This window comes from Pleurodeles waltl, chromosome 8 (assembly GCF_031143425.1).
Source record: "Pleurodeles waltl isolate 20211129_DDA chromosome 8, aPleWal1.hap1.20221129, whole genome shotgun sequence".
Classification (NCBI taxonomy): domain Eukaryota; kingdom Metazoa; phylum Chordata; class Amphibia; order Caudata; family Salamandridae; genus Pleurodeles; species Pleurodeles waltl.
Genome location: NC_090447.1, coordinates 1,479,728,173 through 1,479,752,016, shown reverse-complemented (window position 1 = coordinate 1,479,752,016; position 23,844 = coordinate 1,479,728,173). Strand labels below are relative to the sequence as shown.

Here is a 23,844-nt window from a genome sequence, read left to right as displayed (position 1 = left end):
ATGCCAAAAATAGTGCAGAATATGCAATATTATAATCAAAGTAGCACTTAAGGTGCCGTTCAAATCAAAATTAAATTGGAGAAAATTCTCCTCATTACCTGCCTATATAAATTGCAATTTATATATCAATCCAAAGCATACAAATTGACTAGTCACCCAAATCACGAGAGCCACAGTAAGTAGTGCTAAACTACATTACCAAACACAGGCATCAAAACCCACAGCAAGTGCCGTAAAACGGCTCTTACCAATCACAGGGTGTCCAGGTTCCAACTGCCAAGTTCTAAAATCGACCAAATGGTCACTGCATGACGAATGAACAAAAAATATCTCAGTCGAGGACCGGCGCCACCGGGATGGTCAAGTCAGAAGGAAGGGAAAAATGCTGTGGTTGCCAAGACTCGGGTCTCCTCAGGCATTGATCGTCCGCAGCGAGATCCCAATCCTTTCTCGCGACCAATCCGTTGGGTATCCGAGTCGCCGATGGGTCCCTGTTCGGGCGCCAATTTGTTGAAGTAAGCCTCAGCAAGGCCTACTAGTGCAAGGGGTTCACCTTTCTCTGCGCAAAGTCCTCAGACCATGTAGGAAGAAGTTGGCACAGAAACTGGAATAAAAGACAAAAGTTTATTAACCTCATGAGGTGGTACTACAGTTCAGACAGCACCCTTGGGTAATGTCTGAAGTAGCACACTGAACTGAGAGAGCATGGTCCTTTTATACCCATGCAGGGGCTAAAAGGAGGTGGTACAATTATGGAAACAAGACTTGTATACATGTAAGGTCATGTGGAAAATGCACAGTCGACAGCTGCAGAACTTACTGAGCATGTGCAAAAATAAGAGATGCTAAATATAACTTGTCACTAGGCAGATTTCAAGAGCAGTTAACAGAAAGGTAGGACAGAGCACATGGTGAGCACATGGCAGCATGTAGCAGAGAAAATGGCTGCCATGAATACAAAATGGATTCCGCAAAATGTTTACAATAGTAACTAAATACAAGATGTCTTCTGCTAATGCTTAATCTAATCACTGCTAAATTACAACATCGGTGGACCTAATAGAACTGAGTGCGAAACTGTGTATCCTAGGAATAGGAAATTATGGCAGTGCGCTCACATATCAGTCTCTTCTGCGACTTTGGAATGTTGGTGGCTAGAAGCAACGTAGCTAGGCTTTGGGGAGTGAGTGCACTCCCTTCACCAAGGCTGGAACAATGGAAAAAGGACATGAACTGGGTAAGGTGGTGGATAGATTTGTGTAGGAAAGTTGAGTGTGTCCAAAAATGCTTGTGAAACTTTGGAGATCCTGGAGAACATTAAGAGGATACTGGTAAACCACCATGAGACATAAAGAGGCGCGATGAACTCATAAGAAAATACAAGAAACATGTCTTTCCTTAGGAACATTTGTAAAATTCGTAATAAATGACCTTCAATGTTGATTTACTTGATCATCATTCACCTGAAATGTGTCCTCTCATTCCTGTTCGCCTAAAAGTGTTTGTTCGTATAATATGATACGTCATAATGATGCACAAAAGCAATAAAAAGCTATTTAAAAAAGGAATGTGTTTGATTCAGTGAATAAACTGTTTCTTTTAGAATAGGGTCCTGCGTAATTTGGCAAAACCACGCAGATTGGTTAAGTGGGGAAGCCATGAGTAACTATGATTAGATTTAGAATTAAAATTAGAATTAAGGGTTACTTTCCCAATCCATGAAAATTGGTAGAATGTGCTAGTTCATGCTAATGTACCAGGGTCAGACTAGCTTATAGGGCAATCATGCATTGCTTAATGGGGTAGTCTGACAGATGAGCGTGTGGGCCGGTGTATTAGCAGTTTGTGGGCTTGTTTTATGGTCAGGTGGGCTGATTTGTACTGTTAATTTTCCAGATCGTACTACACGCATTACCTGCAGCAAACACAGAAGTATGCAGTCTCCCATACCTTGTATAATACCCAAACAGCGTCTCTTTACCAATTCAAAACTGGCCTGATTTGTAAATGTGGACCACAACTTCTTTAGCTAACTGGTTTGCTCATGGGGGCACTTTTATTTTTGTGCCTCTGCCTATTTTTTCCCAGTCCAACCCTGTCATCTACTGAAGTGTGCTGGTGCAAAGGACTCTGAAATCAACTACACCTTCGAAGGCTCCTGGGGCCATACTACAATTAGTGACCAAAGGGGGTATGCACCTCTTTTGGTGCAACCAGAGCACTGCAATACTACAGAAGTGGCAGCAGACGTTTGTGTAGCCCTTTCTTTAATGCAGATACGGCTGGTGCTATCTTAAGGGGAGTTCCCTTAATAGCATGACCCCATTTTATTTCTGCTCCGTACTGTATTAAAGACACAGGCGTAGAGGCAAAGAGAACACTAGGAGGCGCAGTTACTGCCCTTTACAAATAGACAGTAAACAGTCAGTGTGCCACCAAAAGCTGTCCTGTCCTCCCCAGCCTGGTAACATGCATAAGAACACACCACACATGGAGCTCGTAGTTAACGCATTTATTCATCAGCGTACAACATTCAACTGAACACTCAATATCCTAATAACCATTAGAGACCACACCCTAAGAACTCCCAGATCGATTACATAATGTTCTTCGTAAGTTCACCCCTAGTCACGGGGTCCTAGCTCTTACAGTTCTAAGACCGTCTGAAAGGGCGAAGTGGGTCATATGGACCCCACCTCAAAATCTCTCTGCAGACGGGTGTAGTAACTCACTACATACACCCATCTGCAGGGGCATCTCTGACTCCCATTTGAACTACAGGCTGAGTGTGGCCTGCACTACAAAAGACAGATCAGCTTCTTCAAACAGCTGGTCTGCCTTTCACTTATGTGCTGTTATCAGTGCAAGAGAGATTTTGTGGCTGACCTGAGGGCAGTGCATTACATGCAATAGGGTGCACTGTCACTCTTTGCACCCTGAGTGCCTCTCTATTGGTGCACCACAGCACAAACAGGAACACTGTACCCTAGTTAGAAAAAGTGCTCTGGTAGGCAACACTCATGTGCACCTGATTTCATTACCCCTAGGACACTCTCACATTGAAGAAGGGGCTGGTGATATTGCAACTGTCCCTCCTGAAATGTATGTGTTATGAGCTACAGTGCTGAGCAGTGTGGTGGATGAAGAGGTGTGAGAAACAGGCACCCTTTTTAGTAAGCTGGTGGGCTAGAGCAGCTATGCCGGTCCCTTTATGGGATTCCTATGATCATAGTGTACCTTGCTGGTCACTGCACTCCATTGTCTAAATTTGGATGCACCATTGCCAGCCTGAGGACACTGTGGTAAATCTATTTTAGTTCTTATTTGACTCAGGAGTTTAGCTTAGCCTTTGGCTTGCAGGCCTGTGCCCCATCACCTAGTGACTTTTTACCTACTTAGCTTACTCTGCTTTATTCAATTTATTTTAATATTTCTTCTAAGATGGCTGCTGTTGTTTATATTTTTTTAAGATGTTTTGATTTACATTATCAGTGCTACTTTGAGAAGGTATCATTATCAGTGACATGATCAGTGATGTACTTAGGTATTGTTATTATGTCTCTTTCTCACTTACGTGTGATAGGAACACAATGTACACTTGTTGGGGATTGTTTATATAATTGTCTCCCCAAGTCTGCCTCCTTATCAGTTCTTTGGGAACATACCTGCATCAGGGGTCCTACATGATCTGTATAAATACATCTCACACGGCAAGGTCATTAGAGGGGTTCCTTCCAGATGCCATCTATGCTGCACGTCACCTTGCTGCAGAACTCAGCCTTTGTGTCACCCCGTAGTCTGACCCAGAGACCTCATTCCAAAATAACAAGGGTTGGGGGGCGCTTCTCATGGACATGGTATTGGTAGATTAGGTTTATCATATCTATCTCTTATTAGGGTAGAGATTAGGTTCTCGTTGCTAGGAATTTTGTATCTCATGTTTATTGTAAGATGGTGGGGGCCTTTATATTTCACAACTTTCATCGTCACAATTATGCTTCTTTTACTGTGTATTATCCTAATCATTGCAGCTCATGCATTTTACGATAGATTGCAGTATATTGAAAACTCTCCTGCATCTCCTTCATTGTCTGTGTGTGACTGAGACTTATTGCTAACAAGAGAAAAGGTTAACTTCCGTTCCACCATGACTTCCCTGAGATGTTGCAATCTAGAGTCCATGAATAAGGCTCCCAGAAATCACCTTTGCTTTCTGAGTTTTGGTGAGGTACTGGTTGTGAACTGGGAGGGCTGGGCTGACAGTTACAACTTGTTGTAGGAGTGGCTTAGTCGCCCAGAAACAAAGATGTTGTCTCCCCTAAACCAGCAGTCTCGCTAAGGAGCAAGAGTCCAACTACGACAACACCTCAAATGCACTGCTTCCTTCCCCCCCTTCCTCCCCCCCAGGAAGCCTCATTAACTAACAGTGGCAAGGCAAGCTGTACCCACTCCCCTCTGGACCCAAGTGCCTCTGAACTGGCTGCATCACTGACAGGCATGCTTCTGTGAGCTGAGTTTCAGGTGCCCTTTGGCTTCTGGCCTTACTTTTTTTCTGGTTACACCACATGTTTGTACAGCTAGTCACTACTGCCTTTTTCTTCGGAGCCTGCTGGTTACTCTCTTTTTTTTCAGAATTTATTTTTATTAAACTCTCAGTACATCCATACCATTGCACCATCAACAACCTTGCACATGTAGGCCAGTCTCCCCTTCCCTCTCCAGACAATCCATCACAGAAGTAGTCCCCAATAACAAACTCAGGCGTTACAGAACAAATACATCAGACATAAAGATATTGTGTTCCATTTGGTGCTTTAAGTGATTTCTTTTATAACATAATTTAAGCAACCGTTAGCCCTGAGTTCCCATGGGTACGTCATGCCCAGGTTCTTCAACTTCCGCTATTTGTGTGAGTATCTCCTGCCACATTTGTATATCTTCCTCAAGGTGATTGTCCCTTCTAACCTGTCATAGCTGTATTTCTTCTTCCACCTCCCACTCCTTAACATCCTTAAGCCATCCCTTTACGTTGGGACCCTTGATGATGATCCAAACGATCGCCACCCGGCGCTTGGCCAACAATAGGGCCAGCTGCATGAGCTTCGATTCAATTTTTTTACCTTTCTTTTTTTAATGTCCCCTAGGAGACACTTGGCGGGAGTCAGTTCCAGCTCCTCCCTCCCTACACACCTTAAAATTCAGATCACAATGTCCCAGAAAGGTTGTACCATGGAACAATTCCAAGGTAAATGTAGAAAGGTTGCTGGTCGGGTGCGACACCTTTGGCAACTATCATCCTTTTTACAGTCAATTATATGTAGGTAAACTGGGGTAACATATGTGCAGTGTATATCATTAAAATGTATAAGCTTAAATCTAGCACTGCATGTCCACTGTCTAAGCAGGGCACATATTAACTTCCACTGTGGCTCCTCTCGTGGCGTGTTCAGTTCGGTGTCCCAAGCCACTCAGGCCCATAAGACGTCCCTGGGTGTGTCTGGCATAATGGCCCTATAGATGTGCGATATGTTTGTTTGCCCATCCCCCCCCCCCCATATTCCAGGAGTGCCCTGAACATTACCGATGAGGCCGGGGCCTCCAGGTATGTGGGTCATGTCTCTTTTACTATATTGACTATACTGGCATATCTTAAAAACTGTCCCTGATTCAACCCAAAATGTTCCTGTGCAGCCTCAAATGTTACAAAGGTCTCATTGGGACAGAGATCTGCGAGTGTCAGGCATCCACCCTCTTGCCAAGGTCGAATGTCCACTGTGGTGGTCAGGTGTTGAAATGCTGGAAGATCCCAGAACTCAAATTCCCAAGCAAATGGTGCCCACTGTATCACCACCTTCACGGCTCGCATCCAAAGTGTTGCTGTATGTTGTATTATGTATGGGAGCATGTGATCCCCTCTGCCCCCTGTGTAGAATCACTGTGATAGCATTTTGTGTCGAGAGTCGTCCCTAAGGAGGATTTTCTCCCATTTGTCACCCTCTGCTAACCACAGTGCTGCATGCTGTAACTGGGAAGCTAAATAATAAAATTCCAAGTTGGGCAATGCCAGTCCTCCTTCCATCAGTGGCAGTTGCAGGGTCTCACAGTTCACCCTACTGCAGCCCCCGACCATACCAGGGTTATTAGCAGGGAATGCAGATGCCTGAAAACTGACCTAGGGAGTGTGTTCAGGGAGTTCTGAGTATATAGGCATCTAGGCAAAAATAAATTTTTTGCTACTGCTACACGCCACATTATCGACAATGGGAGGGTATTCCAAAAATGCACGGATCTTTCTAGACCCGACAGTGCTCTCTCTATGTTGAGTTGGTTCTGCTGTTTGACGGTGTGGGCCACCATTATTCCGAGATATCAGAAGTGATCAGTTTTCCATCATAGGCGCATATCCAGTAAAGCTTAAGGTAGGAGTCTCGCTAGGCTTCCCAATGGGAATATCAATGATTTATTCACATTAATACGTAGGCCAGATAGGTGCCCAAACATTTCCAGCTCTCTCATCAAAATAGGGAGGGAGGATCTTGGCTCTGTCAGGTAAAAGAGTGTATCTTCCGCATACAGTGATAATAGGTGGTGCGTTCCCCCCACTGGAATGCTCCACCCCTCCATGTCCCGCCTAAGTCGCTGTGCCAATGGCTCCAGAGCTATTGCAAAAAGCAAGGGCAATAAGGGACACCCGTGTCGTGTAACCCTCTTTATCTTTAGTATTTCTGAGCACTGTCTGCCCATTCTGACCCTGGCTGAAGGTTCCATGTAGAGAAGTTTGACCTACCTCCGGAATTGTGGCACAAACCCCATGGCTGCTAGGACCGCTAAAAGGTAATTCCAATTGACGGTATCAAACGCCTCACAATATCTACAGAGACCAATGCCAAGTCATCCTCCCTGTCCTCGGCCCCGTGGAGCACATGCATCAGTCTACGGATATTCATGGTCTTATTCCGTCCAGGTATAAACCTACATTGGTCAGGGTGTATCAGTCGGGTCACCTCGGGGCCAAGCCGTGTTGCGAGGATCTTACACAGGAACTTCAAGTCAAGGTTAATCATAGTGATAGGTCGATGGGACGCTGGATCGGAGGAAGCTGCACTCGGTTTGAGGATCATTACAATGAGCCCCTCCCACATCGACTCTGGTAGTATATTAGCAGTTAATGCCTAATTATACACCTCCAAAAGATGAGAGGTGGGTTTGATCCCAAATGCCTGATAAAGTTCGGCTGTAAAGCCATCACTGCCAGGACTTTAACCCAATGGGAGAGATTTAAGAGCCGCTTTAACCTCCTTAAGAGTATGGTCAGAATCCAGCGCTTGCACCGACGTACCACCCAGCTGAGGCAGCACCACTCCAGTTAAGTGTTCCATTAAACTGCCTCAATCTGGGTTTACCGGGTTGGCGTAGACCCTCTCAAGATGGTCCCGGAACACTGTCACTATATCATGATGTGTCCTTGCCTCTCCCCCCTGGGGGTTTGTGAGGTGAAGTACTAAGGTGCGCAGCAGCTTACGTCGGAGGATCCATGCCAGGAGCCTCCCCGATCTGTCGCCCTCTCGATGTAGGAGTTGTTGAGATGATTTCAAAGTATACAGTTCAAGTATATCTCTGGCATCAGTCAGTTGTCGAAAATAAGCTTGATTTCCTCTCCCTGACTGCGTCTCTCCCGCATTGGGCATTGCTGCCATGCCGCCATGGCATCTTCCTTGTGGCCCAGTTCTGCCTGTACTATTCTCTGTACTCCACAGGTAAGCCCCACACATCTTCCCCAGAGCACAGTCTTACATGCCTCCCACTCTGTTGCCCACCTTTGTATAAACGTTCAATTGTATTCCATGTAGTCAGTTATTGATTGTGCAATCGTGTCCCTGCCCCCAGGATCTTTTAGAATCTCTGATGGGAATCTCCAGCTATAAAGGGCTCGGGAGCTACCACCCCACTGAAAAATGCATGTCACTGGGGCATGATCTGATAAGTATTGTGTAAGATGGGATACTTTCTGTATCCTGGGGAGCTGTATGTTGCATAAGCAATGTGCAACCGAGTCTGCTGAATGTACCAGTAACAGGTATACTCCGGGAGGCCCGGGAGTGTGTCCCCCCACATATCTCTAAACCCCAATTGTGAGATTGTGGTCCTCAGACTTGTAGTCATTCGTGGTTTGGTACCTCCCTAGGTGGGTGTCTATCCAGGTCCCCATCAGTGATGCAATTAAAGTCCCCCACTCAAAAAGTGTCAGTCTCCATGTGCGTGGACAGTTCACTGGCCAATGTGGGGTAAAATGATTCGTCATCTGTGTTCGGGGAGTAGGAGTTTAGTATCTCCAATCCCTGACCATCCAATGGTCCCCGAAGCAGAATGTATTTTCCTGCAATATCTGCCTCCATACATCTGTTGGTTAACTATTTACTTCTTTCTAGCTTTAGTGTGAGTTTCTGGGTCTGACTCTGGGCGATTTCTTGGTACTTACAGGTGTAGTTGGAGGAGTCTGGTGTCTTTCCTGCTGCTCTTCTTCGAAGGGTCACCCTTTTCTTTCCCGGCCCTGTGGCCATGCCCAGATGTTGTTCAGAGGCATTCTCCATGTGCCCAGCCTCCAGTAAGTTTGTGTTCTTTCTTTTCAGATCGAGCCTAATGGAAAGTGCAAGCTGCCTGTTTGCAAAATATATATTGTGGGCTTAACCAAAACCAGGATGCAACATGTTTTCTAGTGGGAGTCCTCTTAAAACCATTATGGTTACACTGGGATGTGGGTCAGGATGGGCCACCTGGCCAGTATTTTATCGACATAGCAACTACTTATAAATGAAGGCTGCAAAAAAGTGGGAAAGTTAGGAGAAAACAATTTTTTTTCTCTTTTAAATTACACACTTTGTATTGATGTTGAATATGTTATAAAAATCAATACAAAATGTTAGCTCAAGAAAAAAAACACACCGGAAACAAAAATCACTTCACTAGCTATTTCGGAGCCTTCTAAACTATTCGTAAATGATCATAAATAACTTGTTTTACTCATCTCACAATTCTGTACCTTTGATGTTTCTAAAATCTCTAAAAAGAAGGGGTTCTTACCTAACTTGGTAGTTTTCAAAACAAACAGAGAGTATAACGTGTTAATCAAATTCTTCTTCAAGTACCAACATGTGTCACGTAGTGAATCTGAAAATATGAACAAATGGTCAGGTTTTTAATTTGAAATAGATGTCAAGTGGCCAATGGAAGGACAGAAGCATTCATTGCATACCTCTTGCCACAGAGGCACCGTCTGTTGGACAACCAAAGAAACTGATTTAAGACCAGTGGCAGCTCGAGGGGTGCAGAAGGGGTGGGGCAGCGCACGGAGGGGGTGGAATAAAAATGTAATTAATTAAGAAAAAAAACACTTAGTGCCTCACCGTCGCGCTGCTCCGCTCCTCCGTCTCCTTTCTGCAGGCACAGGCTCCCAGCCTGCCCTGCAGCCAATCCTGATGCTGCTCAAAGCAGAGTCAGGATTTACTGGGAGTGCCCAGCCCGGGTGCTCCCAGGCAGACTGGGAGCCTGTGCAGGCTCTCTCCAGCCTGGCAACTGTGTTGCCAAGCTAGAGAGAGCCTAATGCGCATGTGTGTTTGTCAGGCCGAGACGGCTGGCCAAACACACATGCACTCTCACTGCTCGTCACCCAGTGACCCCGCCCCTTTCAAAGAAAACAATAATAAACATACTTCATTATTGTTTTCTTTGAAAGGTTTTGCAGCTGCCGCTGCGGGCGGGGGTGAGGCTCCTCCGCCCTAATGGAGGAGCCGCCCCTGTTTCAGACCTTTTTCCTATGGATTTTTTTATCTGCATCGTTTTTACCGTGTTAACAACACTTCATTGAATAAAGTATTGTAAACCCAGCCCCGATTAGGAATGCAGCTCTGAGATATTTTGCATCTGTCCCGTGATGCTGCTGCATGCCTGAGACCTGCTTTTTTCATCTGGACAAGCAGCAGCTCTGGGATCGGCTACTCCAGTCTCAATGAGATGTTTGCATTTTCATTTTGTACATGACATTGCTGGACACCATTCAAAGAGGGATCATGAACTGACATGCCATTGCAGGCAGGAGCTGTACACCAGGAGGTCAGATAGGATTCATGCATGTCACAGAACCCCACAGGAGAGGTCACTGGAACTTTCCTGATGGCTAGAGCTTCATGGAGGTGGCCCCTAAAGCCTCCTGAAATTAAGGCACACCACCACACAAACAGATATTGTGAAAAAATGAGGCCCACATTGTCGCCCTCTTCTGGGCCTTTGCTTCCAGAAAGGAGGTAGCCAGCACTGCCGGGGTAACGGGGAAAGGAGGGTGGTAATCTTTATATATAATGTCCTGGTGTCAAGGTGCACATGAGTGTTCCGGGTGCCTGGAGGACATAATCAAGAGGAGTTGCTTCAAATGTGCTGACAAACAGCATATGTGTAAGCACTTTAAATAGCATAAGCACAGTAGAATATGATGGCTAATTTACAGAGGGTTCTGCATTTTTAATTACATTAGGCTAATAGGATGGATCATATCACTTACCATGGAGACCCCGGGTGGACCTAAAGCATGTCATTAGAACATGTCACACGTGATCAGACGACAAATAAAGTTCTGGTTCTCATGGGAAAAAAACAAAGATCTCTCAACTGGGTTTTTAACAATTTTCAAATCTTTCATATAATTACATATTTTGAACAAATGTGTGCATGTAAACCTTATTTTTGTGTAGTTTAGTTTTAGCTTCGTAAATATGTGTGGACGGTGTTTCATGCAGGAATCATCTAATGCTTGGACTGTCTAAATGTAATGTTTTTACTATTGTTATGTTAATGGATTCACACATTGGTGGGTGCACATTTTGAAATTTCCATCAGCTTTCTGACTTTGGGACACATCATTTTATTGCAGCACATGTTCTAAAATCTCCTGTTGATCTGGTCTGCTCTATTTTATCCTTTAGCACATCTTTCCTGGGCAAACTAGCGCTGGAATGAATCTTCCCATCCTGTCACCATGACTTTCTTTCCATTATGATTGCTGTACGTGCGTGGTGCTAATCTGTCTCCCATGACAGTTCCATGGCAATGGGTGCATACAACTGTTTCCTTAAAACATGGCAGGTGCTTTCCAGATCCACCCAAATATATACAGCATACAGAACAGAAAAAATAGCGAAGAAAAAGCAGTGCACTATTAAAATACCAAAGCCAGACTACAAATTCAAATGACAACACCTTTAGTTATTCACATGTACTCTAGTACGTGTTAGTTTACCTTAAAAGAGTACCCTAAAAATAAAAGAATGAAAGAACTGAAAGTTATTAATCCTTCTACTGGAGCATCAAAGCAGCTATCATTAGGGAGGCCCCTGCTAGAAGTTTGCCCATATTCCAATAACTTAAAAATTCAATATGGGAAAGCAATCTACAGACAGCTTCATAACAAATAGAAGGGACACACATTTTGAGCCTTTATTTATAATAAGGGAACCAGGATATTCCAATTAACTGACAAGCATCACTAGAAGTGGTATAGCTGGCCGCCTGCTTTCTAAAATAATCTGGCCACCTGATTCCAAAGTAATGCAGTTTTTACACGACTGTCTGAGACTACCTTTAATGAGAGATTGGAATATAATATACAGATCAGTTTACCTCCTCATGAATGGTGTAAGGGTGTTCAGTATTCTACACAAAGAAAATCATGCAGCTACTGCACTACTTGTCCACTAAGAAAGAAACATTCCTCGTTTGTTTTCTTGTAAATTGGTGCCTCGTTGCAGGCACAATAAGGTTTGAACCTTGATCAGATGTATGGATGTACCAGACCTAATCTTCCACCACATGCAATCCAGATAGTATTCCCTTGCAATACTTAGTTTATTCAGTTTTATCCCTCCAACAACTGCCCTTTAAATTCCTACAATCTGCTTTTATAATGTGTTAAATCTTGTTTTCAAGGGTCAACGCATACACATTCAAATGAGGTCACACTGTGTAACTTTACTACTTTATCCAATGACAAGAAATAATAAAATAATTCTCAAAGTAACAGTAGCAGTGAAAAATACCACAGAAGTAGTAAAGATGTAATGTGCAAGCCTAAATTCCATCTATGTTATTAAAAGATTCAAGCCTTCCGATTGACGAGAGGGCTTTTTTGGGTGTGTGCTCTGAATCGGTGGCCGAAAAATGATCAGAAATATTGTGTCGGCCATTACAGAACTCAGGGATGTGGTTCCCTGGATTGAAAATGTTTAAAAATAAGGACATGGTGGGGGTACTCTCACTTCCTGACCTTTGTGGTGGGGGTTCCCAAAGGACGCCCCGGGTGCAAGATTAATACAATTTCCCCATGTAATCCATAAAGAATTTTAGACAGTGCTACAACCAAGATGTCTAACTGAAATTACACCAAATGTGGCATAAAGCTAACTCTTTACCCAAAAATTGTGCTTTCTGTTGTTTGGTGTAAATTTTTCAGTAATTTTGAAGAAATTAATTTTCCCAACCTATAGATATAGTGACAGTTGTGCTGAAATTCAAAATTGCAAGCCTTCTGATTGACTGAGAGGCCTTTTTTGGAGTGATTTCCCTGAATGGTTGACACAACATGAACAGAAATCTTGGGGCGGCCATTACAGGACTCAGGCACTTGGTCCCCTGTCATGAAAATGTTTAAAAAATGCCATAAAATGGGGCAGGATGAGGGTAACCTACTCCCTAGCCTTTGTGCAAAATGAAAAAAAATTGAGGGAGGGGGCCATGATCCCAAGGGACTGGGAAAGTGAATTACGAAAAAAATGGAGTCTGGGTGTGGACCATATTCAGGAAGGAGCCCTCAGACTGGAAGAGCAGCCAGTCGTAAAATCTTCAAAAAATCCACAGTAACTTCACTCCCATGGGAAAGGTGCCAAGTCAATTCTTTATTTACCACAACCTCAAAGAGCGGGCAAAACTCGTATTTGAGGTTGTGGTGAATAAAGCATTGGTTTTTCACCTTCACAATGTGAACGCGATTAATGTGGCTTTTTGAATATATATATATATATATATATATATATATATATATATATAAGAACTTGGGAAGCACAATCATCTTCATAAGTGCTGTTCTATCAGCGAATGTTAATGCGAGCCTCGTCCAGCAGGCTATTTGATCCTCTAGACGTGAGACTGTGGTCCCATAGTTGTGGCGGAAGACTATGGCCCTCATTCTGACCCTGGCGGATACAATCCGCCAGGGCCAACGGGCGCGGGAGCACCGCCGACAGGCCGGCGGTGCCCCTAAGGGCATTCTGACCGCGGCGCTAACGCCGCGGTCAGACAGGGAAAACTGGCGGTCTCCCGCCAGTTTCCCGCTGCCCTGGGGAATCCTCCATGGCGGCGCAGCATGCTGCGCCGCCATGGGGATTCCGACCCCCTTCCCGCCGGCCTGGCTCTGGCGGTTCTTACCGCCAGAACCTGGCCGGCGGGAACGGGCGTCTTGGGGCCCCTGGGGGCCCCTGCAGTGCCCATGCCCATGGCATGGGCACTGCAGGGACCCCCTAACAGGGCCCAACTAGGCTTTTCAGTGTCTGCGATGCAGACACTGAAAAGCGCGACGGGTGCTGCTGCACCCGTCGCATGCCTTCCACTCCGCCGGCTCGATTCCGAGCCGGCTTCCTTGTGGTAGGCGCTTTCCCCGCTGGGCCGGCGGGCGATCTGAATCAGATCGCCCGCCGGCCCAGCGGGAAAGTCAGAATACCCCTCGCGGTCTATTGACCGCGGGGCGGTATTCAGGCGGCTTCCGACGGGCGGGCGGCAACCGCCGCCCGCCTAGGTCGGAATGACCACCTATGTCTGGGTTACCATGCATCCCTACACCCTAGTATTTAATGGAGTCTGTGCACCATTCAAGTGGATACTCTATTGGATGGGGACTGGTGCTTGTGGTCAAGGGGAATGTGGTTGATTTGCTCCAATTAATACTCAGACCCAAACACCATTCATATTTCACATATTCATGGATTATCGGTACCAAGTTGGCTGCTGGGTGTCTGACATATAACATCATGCCATTGACAGAGATATCACCAACGTCCTCTGATGAAATCACAGCGCTTCATCAGCGTTTCTCTGCCGGATTATGCAAGCTAGTGGTTCGAGCGCTAGGGCAAATAGTATTGGTGACAGTGAGCAACCCTGTTGTGTCCCTCTATGAATTTTAAATGCCCCTGATATGGTGCCATTGACTCAGACCCACTCTACCGGATCAGTGTAAAGCAGGAGTATCCACCAAAGGAACACCAATGGCAATCCCATACGGTGCAGAACAGCAAACATGTATGGCCATAATATGGAGTCAAAAGCCTTTGCGGCGTCAAGCAGAACCGCCGCCGGTGGAAGTGAGAGGTCAAGTTGATGCAAACGGCAAATAGTGTATGCAAATTTTGTGATGTGGAACAGGAAGGGACAAAGCCGGAGTTGTTCGGGAGAACCAGTGCAGGACGTAATGGCTGGAGTTGGGCCGCTAGGATTTTGGCAAGAATCTTAACATCTGTGTTGATTAGCGATAGTGGGCGGTATGAGTCACATCTATCGGGTGGCTTATCTGGCTTGAGAAGAGTAATTATTAATGCCTCCTGAAGAGTTGCAGGCAATATGGGTTTGTCATAGGCTTCAACATACATATTTAGCAAGTGTGGTATCAAAAAATCCACAAAGGCTTCATAGAACTCGCTCTGCAAGCCGTCAGTTCCCGACGCTTTCCCATTTGGAAGGGAGTGTATAGCACCTCGTATTTCTTCCATGTGATGCGTTCTACCAAAAAAGTCCTTTTGTCCTGGGAAAGCCAGGCCAACGCTACATCATCAAAGTAAGATGCTGTTTCTCGCTCCGTGGATGAGGCTCGGGTTCCATAGAGCCGGGTGTAGAAATGTACAAATTTAGCCGTTATTGTTGGTGTGTCGTGGGAGGTGCTCCCATCTTGGGATTGTATACCCACTACGAGCGAATGTATCCAGCAGTTTTTATCTTTGCTGCCAAGGTGTGCCCAGGTCCACTGCCTTCTCCATAAGCTCTTGCAACCCAATGCCTGGACATGTGTCGCACATCTTGATCAGCCATTTCATTATACTCCGTGGCCTACACTCTGATTCTGGCCAGGGTAGCGGGGCTAGGGTCAAGGGCATAGCCTCATTCCAATGTCTGTAGAGTGTCCTCTCTGCTCTGAAGCCGAGAACAGATGGGTCTTAACACTCCAGCCTGTTATCCAATCCATGTCCCCCTGATAGTGGCTTTAAAGGCTTCACACAGAGTATTCACGTCCTCTCCTGTGCCTTCATTTTTGGCAAAGTATTGCATTATCGCTGTGCATACATTGTCACAAAATACTGGTTCTAACAGGGCTGAAGCTTGAAGTCTCTATTGAAACTGTTGAGGTGTGTGGGTGGGTATGCTTGCCGTTAGCTGCATGGGGAAGTTATCTGACAATGTTTTGGGTGAGTGCCAGACTTCGGTAGTCCACGCACTGACCTCCTTTGTCACTAATCAGTAATCAATCCTGGACCGTGTGGCATGCACCAACGACGTGAAGGTGCCCTCCTTAATCCCATGGTGGCGTTCCCTCCATATATCTACAAGCTCACATTCTGACATTCCCTCCTACAGGGTCTTAGCAGCCTGCCTGCCTTGTCCATACCCACCAGTGGATCTGTCTAACAGAGGGTCTAAATGAACATTTAGATCCCCTCACAAAATGATCGCAGCAGTGTTTAGTGCATGCAGCCTTCCCCACACTTGAACATAGAAGTTTGGGTTATCTGTGTTTGGTCCGTAGAGGTTGACTATGGTAATTGGCATGCCGCACAGATTTCCCTGCACAATCACACATCTCCCCTGCTCGTCTGTTTCAGAGTGTGTAATGACAAATAGAGTGCCTTTCTTAATCATAATGAGTACACCTCTAGAGTATGACAAATAAGAGGATGCTATGCGGGTGCCAGCCCACTTTGACCCTAGTGTTCGTGCCGTGATCGGCATGTGATGGGTTTCTGGTAATAGTACAACACGTACCTGGTGCCGGTCCATCTATGCAAATACTTGCCTAATTTTCTTAGGAGTGTTAAGACCACGGACGAACCATCTCAAAAAGTTAACACGTCCTGGGCTGTGACCCATTAGGGGAAACATCCTGAACAACTAGGTCCTAAACAACTACTTGCCTAAACCACTACTGCTAAACAACTAAAAAGTCTCTACAACAAAGTACTGAACAACTACTGCCTAAACAACGATTGCCTGAACAACGAATTTTAAGGTAAGTTTTTCTTTTTTTGGGGGTTTAATAGTTGTTTAGAATATATATATATTCTCTATAGAATAGAATATATATATTCTAAACAACTAATAAACCATTAAAAAAAAAAGGTAAATTTTTCTTTTTGGGGGGGTTTATTAGTTGTTTAGAATATATATATATTCTCTATAGAATAGAATATATATATTCTAAACAACTAATAAACCATAAAAAAAAATAAAAAAAACTTACCTTAAAATGTGTTGTTCAGGCAAATGTGGGACTTGTTTTAGCTTGATTGGGATGTTCCCCTACACACATCTGCATGCTTTTATTAGGATTCAGCAAATAGCATGATGGTATGCAAGGAACATTTGTGATGATTTGGTGCAGTGGCATATGTTGTTTTACCTCCCCTTCCCCTCCAACTTTAGCCTCCCAATCAAGCTAAAACAAGTCCCACATTTGTCAACATGCATTAACCAGCAAACAAACCAACAGTAAATACAGTTAGAAACATTCAAAAGATCTTTTCCGGTGTTCATGTGAGGTGCACCGTCTTGGGGTAACTAGAGGCCAAAATACCCTCCAGGTAGTCGTAGGTGGCTGGGGTCATGCTGTGGTGCTAGGCAGAGATGATAGGACCTATTTTAGGGAATGAACATGGCTGTTTCGATCAAGCAAAACTTTAGTACCCCTGTAGATGCATGAGTCAGGAAGAAACCTCATGAGGCATCGTCTGTGGTTGATTCAGGTCTCAGTGAGCTGCACTGCAATTGAGGAAGCGCTTTAGCAAAATCCATTGCTACCTTCGGAGTGGTGAAGATCCTCTGCTTCCCTTCAAAGTCTACACGCAGCCGGACAGGATAGAGAATGACATACAGCACTTGCCCCACCTGTAGTTTCTTCTTTGCCTGCATAAATTTGCAGCTAGCGGCCTGGGCTACCATTGTGAAATCCAGGTAAAATGCAATGTCCTAGCCACTGTAATTTATGGATCCTTTTTCCCTGGTGAGGTGCAAGATGGTGTCACGGTCTCAGTAGTTCAGTAATTTGACGATAATCGGCCTCAGTGGGGCCCCAGGCAGTGACTGTGTGCTCTGTGCGATCTGTGTGCCCTTTCTAATATTAGTACTGCTGAGAACTGTTCACAGTCACAAATTTCCAGCACCATTAGCTCCACATAAGTCCCCAGCCTACCAGTGTTGGCGGACTCTGGAATGCCCGTGATGCGCGGATTATTACACCATGATCAGGCTTCTACATACTTGTTTTTCGACTGTCTCACCGCTAGCACTTATTCCATGTTCATCCATTTGGTAGGAGGCCATCCTCTGTATTTGATATTCTTTGCTCCGCAGCCTGGAGCCATGTAGTGTGTTTGTTGAGCTTGGCTGCCCTGCTGTCCATTCTTGCATTAGGAGTGTCTATTTTCCCATCTATTGACTGCAAGCTCTGCTGCATGGCCAGGAGTGTAGCCTCCAGGCTCATGGTAGTTTGGGGCTGCAGTTCCACCTTGGCGTCTGATACCATCTGTTGTTGGGATCTGGTCACACGTTTCGCTTCAAATGTAAGCTTGGACTGTTGCCTGTCTGTCTTCCCCATTATGACAGCAAAGGTGCCGCAATGAGAGTGCTTGGAGGTGCCTCAGACTGAATCAGTTCCCCCAGTGCAACAGTGCCTTGTCTGGTGATTCACTTAGCCACTGTCCGGTCCCGTTGGCGCCAAATCCATGCGAGGAAGGGCGAGCGTTGCCCCCCTCTATTTACTGTCTCCTGTCCTGGTGTCTGTGCTTTTTCACTTTCCTGCACGTTGGTAAATGCGGATCTTACCAACGGTGCTTTATTTGTTAGATCATCACAAATTAAGCATGCAGGCAGCTTAATTGATTTGCAGCTGCCCCCCTTAATCTGGGCCCAGCCCAGCCGACAAGACACCAGGTGCGCAGCCTACCCACCAGGCCGCCTCCGCGGGTCCTGGATCCAGAGTTCCGATGTACTCCCAGGTGCCGGACAGCACACAGGAGCCTCAGCCGTGCCCTGTCTCTGGCCGGCAGGCCCATAAGCCACTCCACAAGGTCCTCCGCCACCAGGGAGCGGGTCACCACAGGTTAGACGCATGCTGAGGCCTCCACAGGCCACTGCAGCAGCATGCCTCTCCCTGCGGGCGCACTGCAATCCAATACCACTCACCACCAGGCCTCCAAGTCTTACTGCAGCAGTCACATCCACTGTTGTCTCTCGACCGCTTCTCCTCAGTCCATAGGGGGTGTTGATGCAGCGCCAGCATAGTGTTCTTTCTCCTTGCACTTTCAACTGATCGGAGCCACCATTTTAGTGTCTCATGTGAAGTCTGGGCCACCCGGCTCAGCCCCTTGTTTCTTGTGTCCTTCAGGGGGAATCAGCCACCCAAGCTGCACCTGTCAATTGCTGGCAGGTCCCTTAACATTATGCTGATGGCCTGCCTTAGGGTGGATAGTTGACATATATTTAGCCCCAGCCAGCAGAGCTGCACTAATGTGCAGCCATCTTGTCATGGGCTCTCTAGCGCCTATATATATATATATATATATATATATATATATATATATATATATAAAACCTACTGGTGGTTGCCAGTAGGCACTTACAGTTAGAACCTAGTTTCCATAGGAAAAGCGTTTTTTGACTTGGCTATATTTTTGGCGTTGTTTGAAGAATCTTCATAAAAGTTTCCAAACAAAGGCACTCATTCCTACTCTGGCGGGAACCGCCAATTGGCCGCTACGCGGTCAAAAGACCGCTGACGGCATTCAGACCTTCCTGCTGGGCCGGCGGGCGCTAACTATGTTAGCGCCCGCCGGCCCAGCGGGAAGGAGGGCTGCAACACAGGAGCCGGCTCCGAATGGAGCCGGCGGTGTTGCGGCCGTGCGACGGGTGCAGTTGCACCCGTCGCGCTTTTCACTGTCTGCTAGGCAGACAGTGAAAAGCTGGCTGGGGCCCTGTTAGGGGGCCCCTGCACTGCCCATGCCAGTGGCATGGACAGTGTAGGGGCCCCCAGGGGCCCCAGGACACCCGTTCCCGCCAGCCTCTTCCTGGCGGTGACAACCGCCAGAAACAGGCTGGCGGGAAGGGGGTCAGAATCCCCATGGCAGCGCTGCTTGCAGCGCTGCCATGGCGGATTCGCCCAACCGGGGCTAAATCGGCGGGAAACCGCCGGCCCCGGTTTTCTGACCGCGGCTTTACCGCCGCGGTCAGAATGGGCAAGGAAGCACCGCCAGCCTGTTGGCGGTGCTTCCGTCATTCGTGGCCCTGGCGGTCGTAGACCGCCAGGGTCAGAATGACCTCAAAGTGTCTTGTTGGGTCTTCTTGTGCTTGGAAAGTTCGTATGTATATGTATACATATATGGTAATAAGAGATTAGCTTGTGTTAAAAATTCGTAGCAATTCACTGAAAGAACAAAGGTTAAAGTGATGTTATCGTTAGGTGTCAAGATCACAAAAAAATGTACTTTTTTCTCCAAGGTACAGCCAGCCAGTCAGATTGCTTGTTACTGCTCCTCTCCTTACCTGCTTCCTTATATGTTCTTTTAAACAAATTTAATGACCAAATCATTTTCTCCACGTTGCGGCCAGACTTTTAGATGTCTCACTACCACTGGACTGGTATCAGCACTGAAAAGGCCAAATGGAAGAAAAGCTCTGAGCCAATCAAAGACCCTTATTTATTTTTTTAAATTACAGTACTGCAGGACAACCACAGGGCCCACCACCCAGATTCCACTATCTTTTCACCACTTCATGACCCCAAGCATCTCTTTAAACACAAACGTCTCGAAAAATGCTGAATGGATTTACACAAAATAACAAAAAGAACGCTTTCTAAGAAAAGGACTAACTTTTTTAGCCAAATTTGGATGAAATTTCATTCAGACTTTTAATTTCTTTATTGTTTTCCAAAATTTGCTATTGGGAATAACATGGGAAAATAATGATTGAAATCCCCTTTTGTTTTGGGACTCTGCTTGAAGGATCATCCCAAAACTTTCCAGGAAGGAGCTGAGATAGATGAACTTTTTGGACAGTGTTCTGAAGATTTGTCAAAAGACACCAAAGTTGTCAGCTAAACAAAAAAAACAAAAATCTCTCTTTCTATGGAATCTCTGACCTAACTGTAAATATACAGTGGCGACTGCTGTGTTTCATATATTTGCGCATGTAGATATACATACACAAACCACCTACCCCTAATTCACTACCTACCTCTAAATCAGAGAAACCCCATAATAATGCCCACCCCTGAACCCTAAAAATTCTTTCCAATTCCTTTAAACACTACCCATCCCTGAGCCCTAAAATGCCTTACACCCTTAAAAACTGCTCTTGCCTGAGCCCTAAAAAGTGTTTACAATTGCTGAAAATGGGCTATCACTGAACCATGGGAATCCATACCATCCCTGAAACCCATCCATCATTAAACCATATCACCCTAAAACCTACCCATCCCTGAGCCTTACAACACTCTCCCACCCCTAAAACCATCCCAGCCATGAACCTTAAAAACCCTTTACCAACCATAAAAACTATTCATCCTGAATCTTAAAATTCTCTTACCAACCCCTATATAATTTACCTGCATTATAATGTCCCTATGTTTTGTAGTGACCCTCATGATAAATATGTCAAAAACATACCTGTGTCGTAATTTTCCTCATAGCAGTGCATGCATGGTAATGATATGCAAGGTACAGCCCTCTTTGTAACAGGGCTCAATTCTTCGGGGGTGACCTAAGATAAAGTGAGGGTATGAAGTGACGCGTGGAGGGTTTCCTAAGCTTGCTGAGAATTATTATAGATCAAACATGTCTTAAGGAAGGCCAAAGATTTCTACGGCCTTGCTTACAGTCTCTTTCGTCGAATGAAAGTTAGGGGCGTCCTAAAAGTAAAGAGTCTTACGGGTCCAGTGGAGACCTTTCAAGGGCCTGATGTGGGTGTCAAAAAGCAACTAATAGTATCCAAGTGATGTCTAAAGACTAGTTTGGGGTGTTTAAGGGCAAGCTGGGGTTATATGGTATTATCTAAGGAAAATTTAGTTAGAGGTTTGTGGAGGGCCGACAAATTGGTTGTTAGAATGCCATGCTTCTGAGGAGCTGCTAACTGTGTCTGAAAGTATGTCAAGAGTTTCTGAGGGATATCTTGTGGTGCCTACTGAACGAATGGGGGGATTGAATGTTGATTAAAAGTTGGCTAAGGAATTTAATGACCAAATATATGTGTCTGAAAGCCAGCTTAGCCTAAATGTCTCTCATATCATACTACATCTCTTTAAATGTTGGTCAGGGGTGTCTGGAATGGTGAGCCAGAGATATCTCAGAGTTGGTTAGGCATGTCTAATGGCAGGAAAAGCATATCTAGGGATTGGCTAAGGCACCTTCACAGGCCTTCTAGGAGTGTTGTAGTACATACTAAAGGTCTCTGAGCCGCAGATCGCTTTGGTGGATCTGACTAAAATCCTCTGTTGGTGAAGTAAGGTTTTCTGAGGTAACTTATAGCTGGTTAGGTCTTTGAACCTCTCCAAGAAAACTAACGGTGCTTAAAGTCCAACTGAGGTTTCTGAAGCAAAGCCTTCTGGGGATAGAGAACAGCACACTTTCTCCATGTCAGCGCCTCTGAGAGCCCAAGTTCTGTGGTTAAGAAGGGCGGCAAGAGGGGAAAAACATAAAACCTCATTTATTTAGACCTTGGTCTGTGCCGAGAAGGAATGAACAATAAAATAACAAACATTTCTTAAAATGTGTCTCTGGCTTTGCTCTGTGAAAACACTGACAATTTTAGTTTCACTTTTCATACTGTGTTGCAACCATGCTGTCCTGAAGCTCCAGAGCATCTCCTCTGAGATATATTTGTGATTGAATATCAAAGCTACACAGCCTTCAATCTCCTTCATGCTTTTTTAATTTACTGCTAGACACCACCTTTCAGTTTATCTCACTCTTGCAGGTTCCTGCTTTCTCCTTTGTGATGGTTTTTATGAATGTCTCTTCCTCCTCCATTCTGTTTTTCCTCTCTTGAACTTGGTAAAAAAAAATGGTTCCAGTTGCCCCCATCGGCAACCATTGTCTCAAATTAAGCACTGCAAAGATATTGTCATGGGCTGCTGTGGATTGCAGTAACGACATAGGGGGTCATTCTGACCCCCGCGGGCGGCGGGAGCCGCCTGCCTGGAGGGAACCGCCAGAATACCGCTGCGCAGTCAAAAGACCGCCGCAGGTATTCTGGGTTTCCCACTGGGCTGGCGGGCGACCGCCAAAAGGCCGCCCGCCAGCCCAGTGGGAAACACCCCTCCATGAGGATGCCGGCTCCGAATGGAGCCGGCGGAGTCGAGGATGTGCGACGGGTGCAGTAGCACCCGTCGCGAATTTCAGTGTCTGCTAAGCAGACACTGAAATTTAGGGTGGGGCCCTCTTACGGGGGCCCCTGCAGTGCCCATGCCATTAGCATGGGCACTGCAGGGGCCCCCAGGGGCCCCACGACACCCCATACCGCCATCCTGTTCCTGGCGGCCGAAGCCGCCAGGAACAGGATGGCGGTATGGGGGTCAGAATCCCCATGGCGGCGCAGCAAGCATGGAGGATTCTACAGGGCAGCGGAAAACCGCCGGTTTTCCCTTTCTGGCCGCGGCTGAACCGCCGCTGTCAGAATACCCTGGGGAGCACCGCCAGCCTGTTGGCGGTGCTCCCGCCGACCCCGGGGTCGGAATGACCCCCATAGTGTTCTGTGACTAATCATTTTTGCCAATGACTTGTCTGTGGCTGTCTTGTTTCTGCATCAGGCTTTGCCATTCCTGGGAGTGTGCAGTCTCCATATGTACCTCTTTTCATCACCCTCCCCACTGACAATGTAAGAATACCCTGAATGGGGGAATCAAACTATGTTTAGTTAGCATATTTGAGGAGGAGGTGTTTAGATCCTTCTGATATCTTTCTTTTACATTACTTTATAAAGTGTGAAAATGAGTGTAACATTAAAATACTGCATGTAGGGCCAGATGTACGTACATTGGATAAACTAAAATTGGTAGCAACTTGTGCACCAACTTTTAGTGAATCCAACGGTATTTTGCGAACCGACTTTTGTACTAATTGTTCAGTTACAAAAATACCAAATCGCAGTTGCTCGGGAGCTACCTTATGAATATTAATGCGGTAGGTTACAAATTGCGACCCGGTATGATTCACTGCCATCACAGGGATGGTGGCCTGCTGGGCTCAGCAGACCACAATGTTTGTGAATCCTTTTAAATAAAGCAATCATTTTTTTTAATGCAACTCATCATTCTTAAATGAAAATGAGATACAATTACAAAAAACAAAAAGATTGTAAAACAGTTTTTAACAATAGACAGTGGACCACTGCTTACTCTTAAAAAATGTTTCTTTGGACCATTCTCAAAAAGGAAGAGGCCCCTGGCCACCCCTTCCCATTTGCAAATGGGTTATGTCTTCCTTTGAGGTGTTCGTCAAATATTAATATTTTGTGACCACATTTTAGTTGCAAAACGTTAATATATAC

At 45.7% G+C, this 23,844-nt stretch overlaps 1 long non-coding RNA gene across 1 annotated transcript in view; it reads right to left on the bottom strand.

The window, feature by feature from the left end:
- LOC138248773 (uncharacterized) overlaps window positions 1-23,844 on the bottom strand; it is a 96,598-nt gene that overhangs the window by 3,649 nt on the left and 69,105 nt on the right. Inside the window, exon 2 of the long non-coding RNA XR_011194642.1 lies at window positions 249-604. This is a non-coding gene — a long non-coding RNA (uncharacterized lncRNA). The remainder of the gene's footprint in view (window positions 1-248; window positions 605-23,844) is intronic.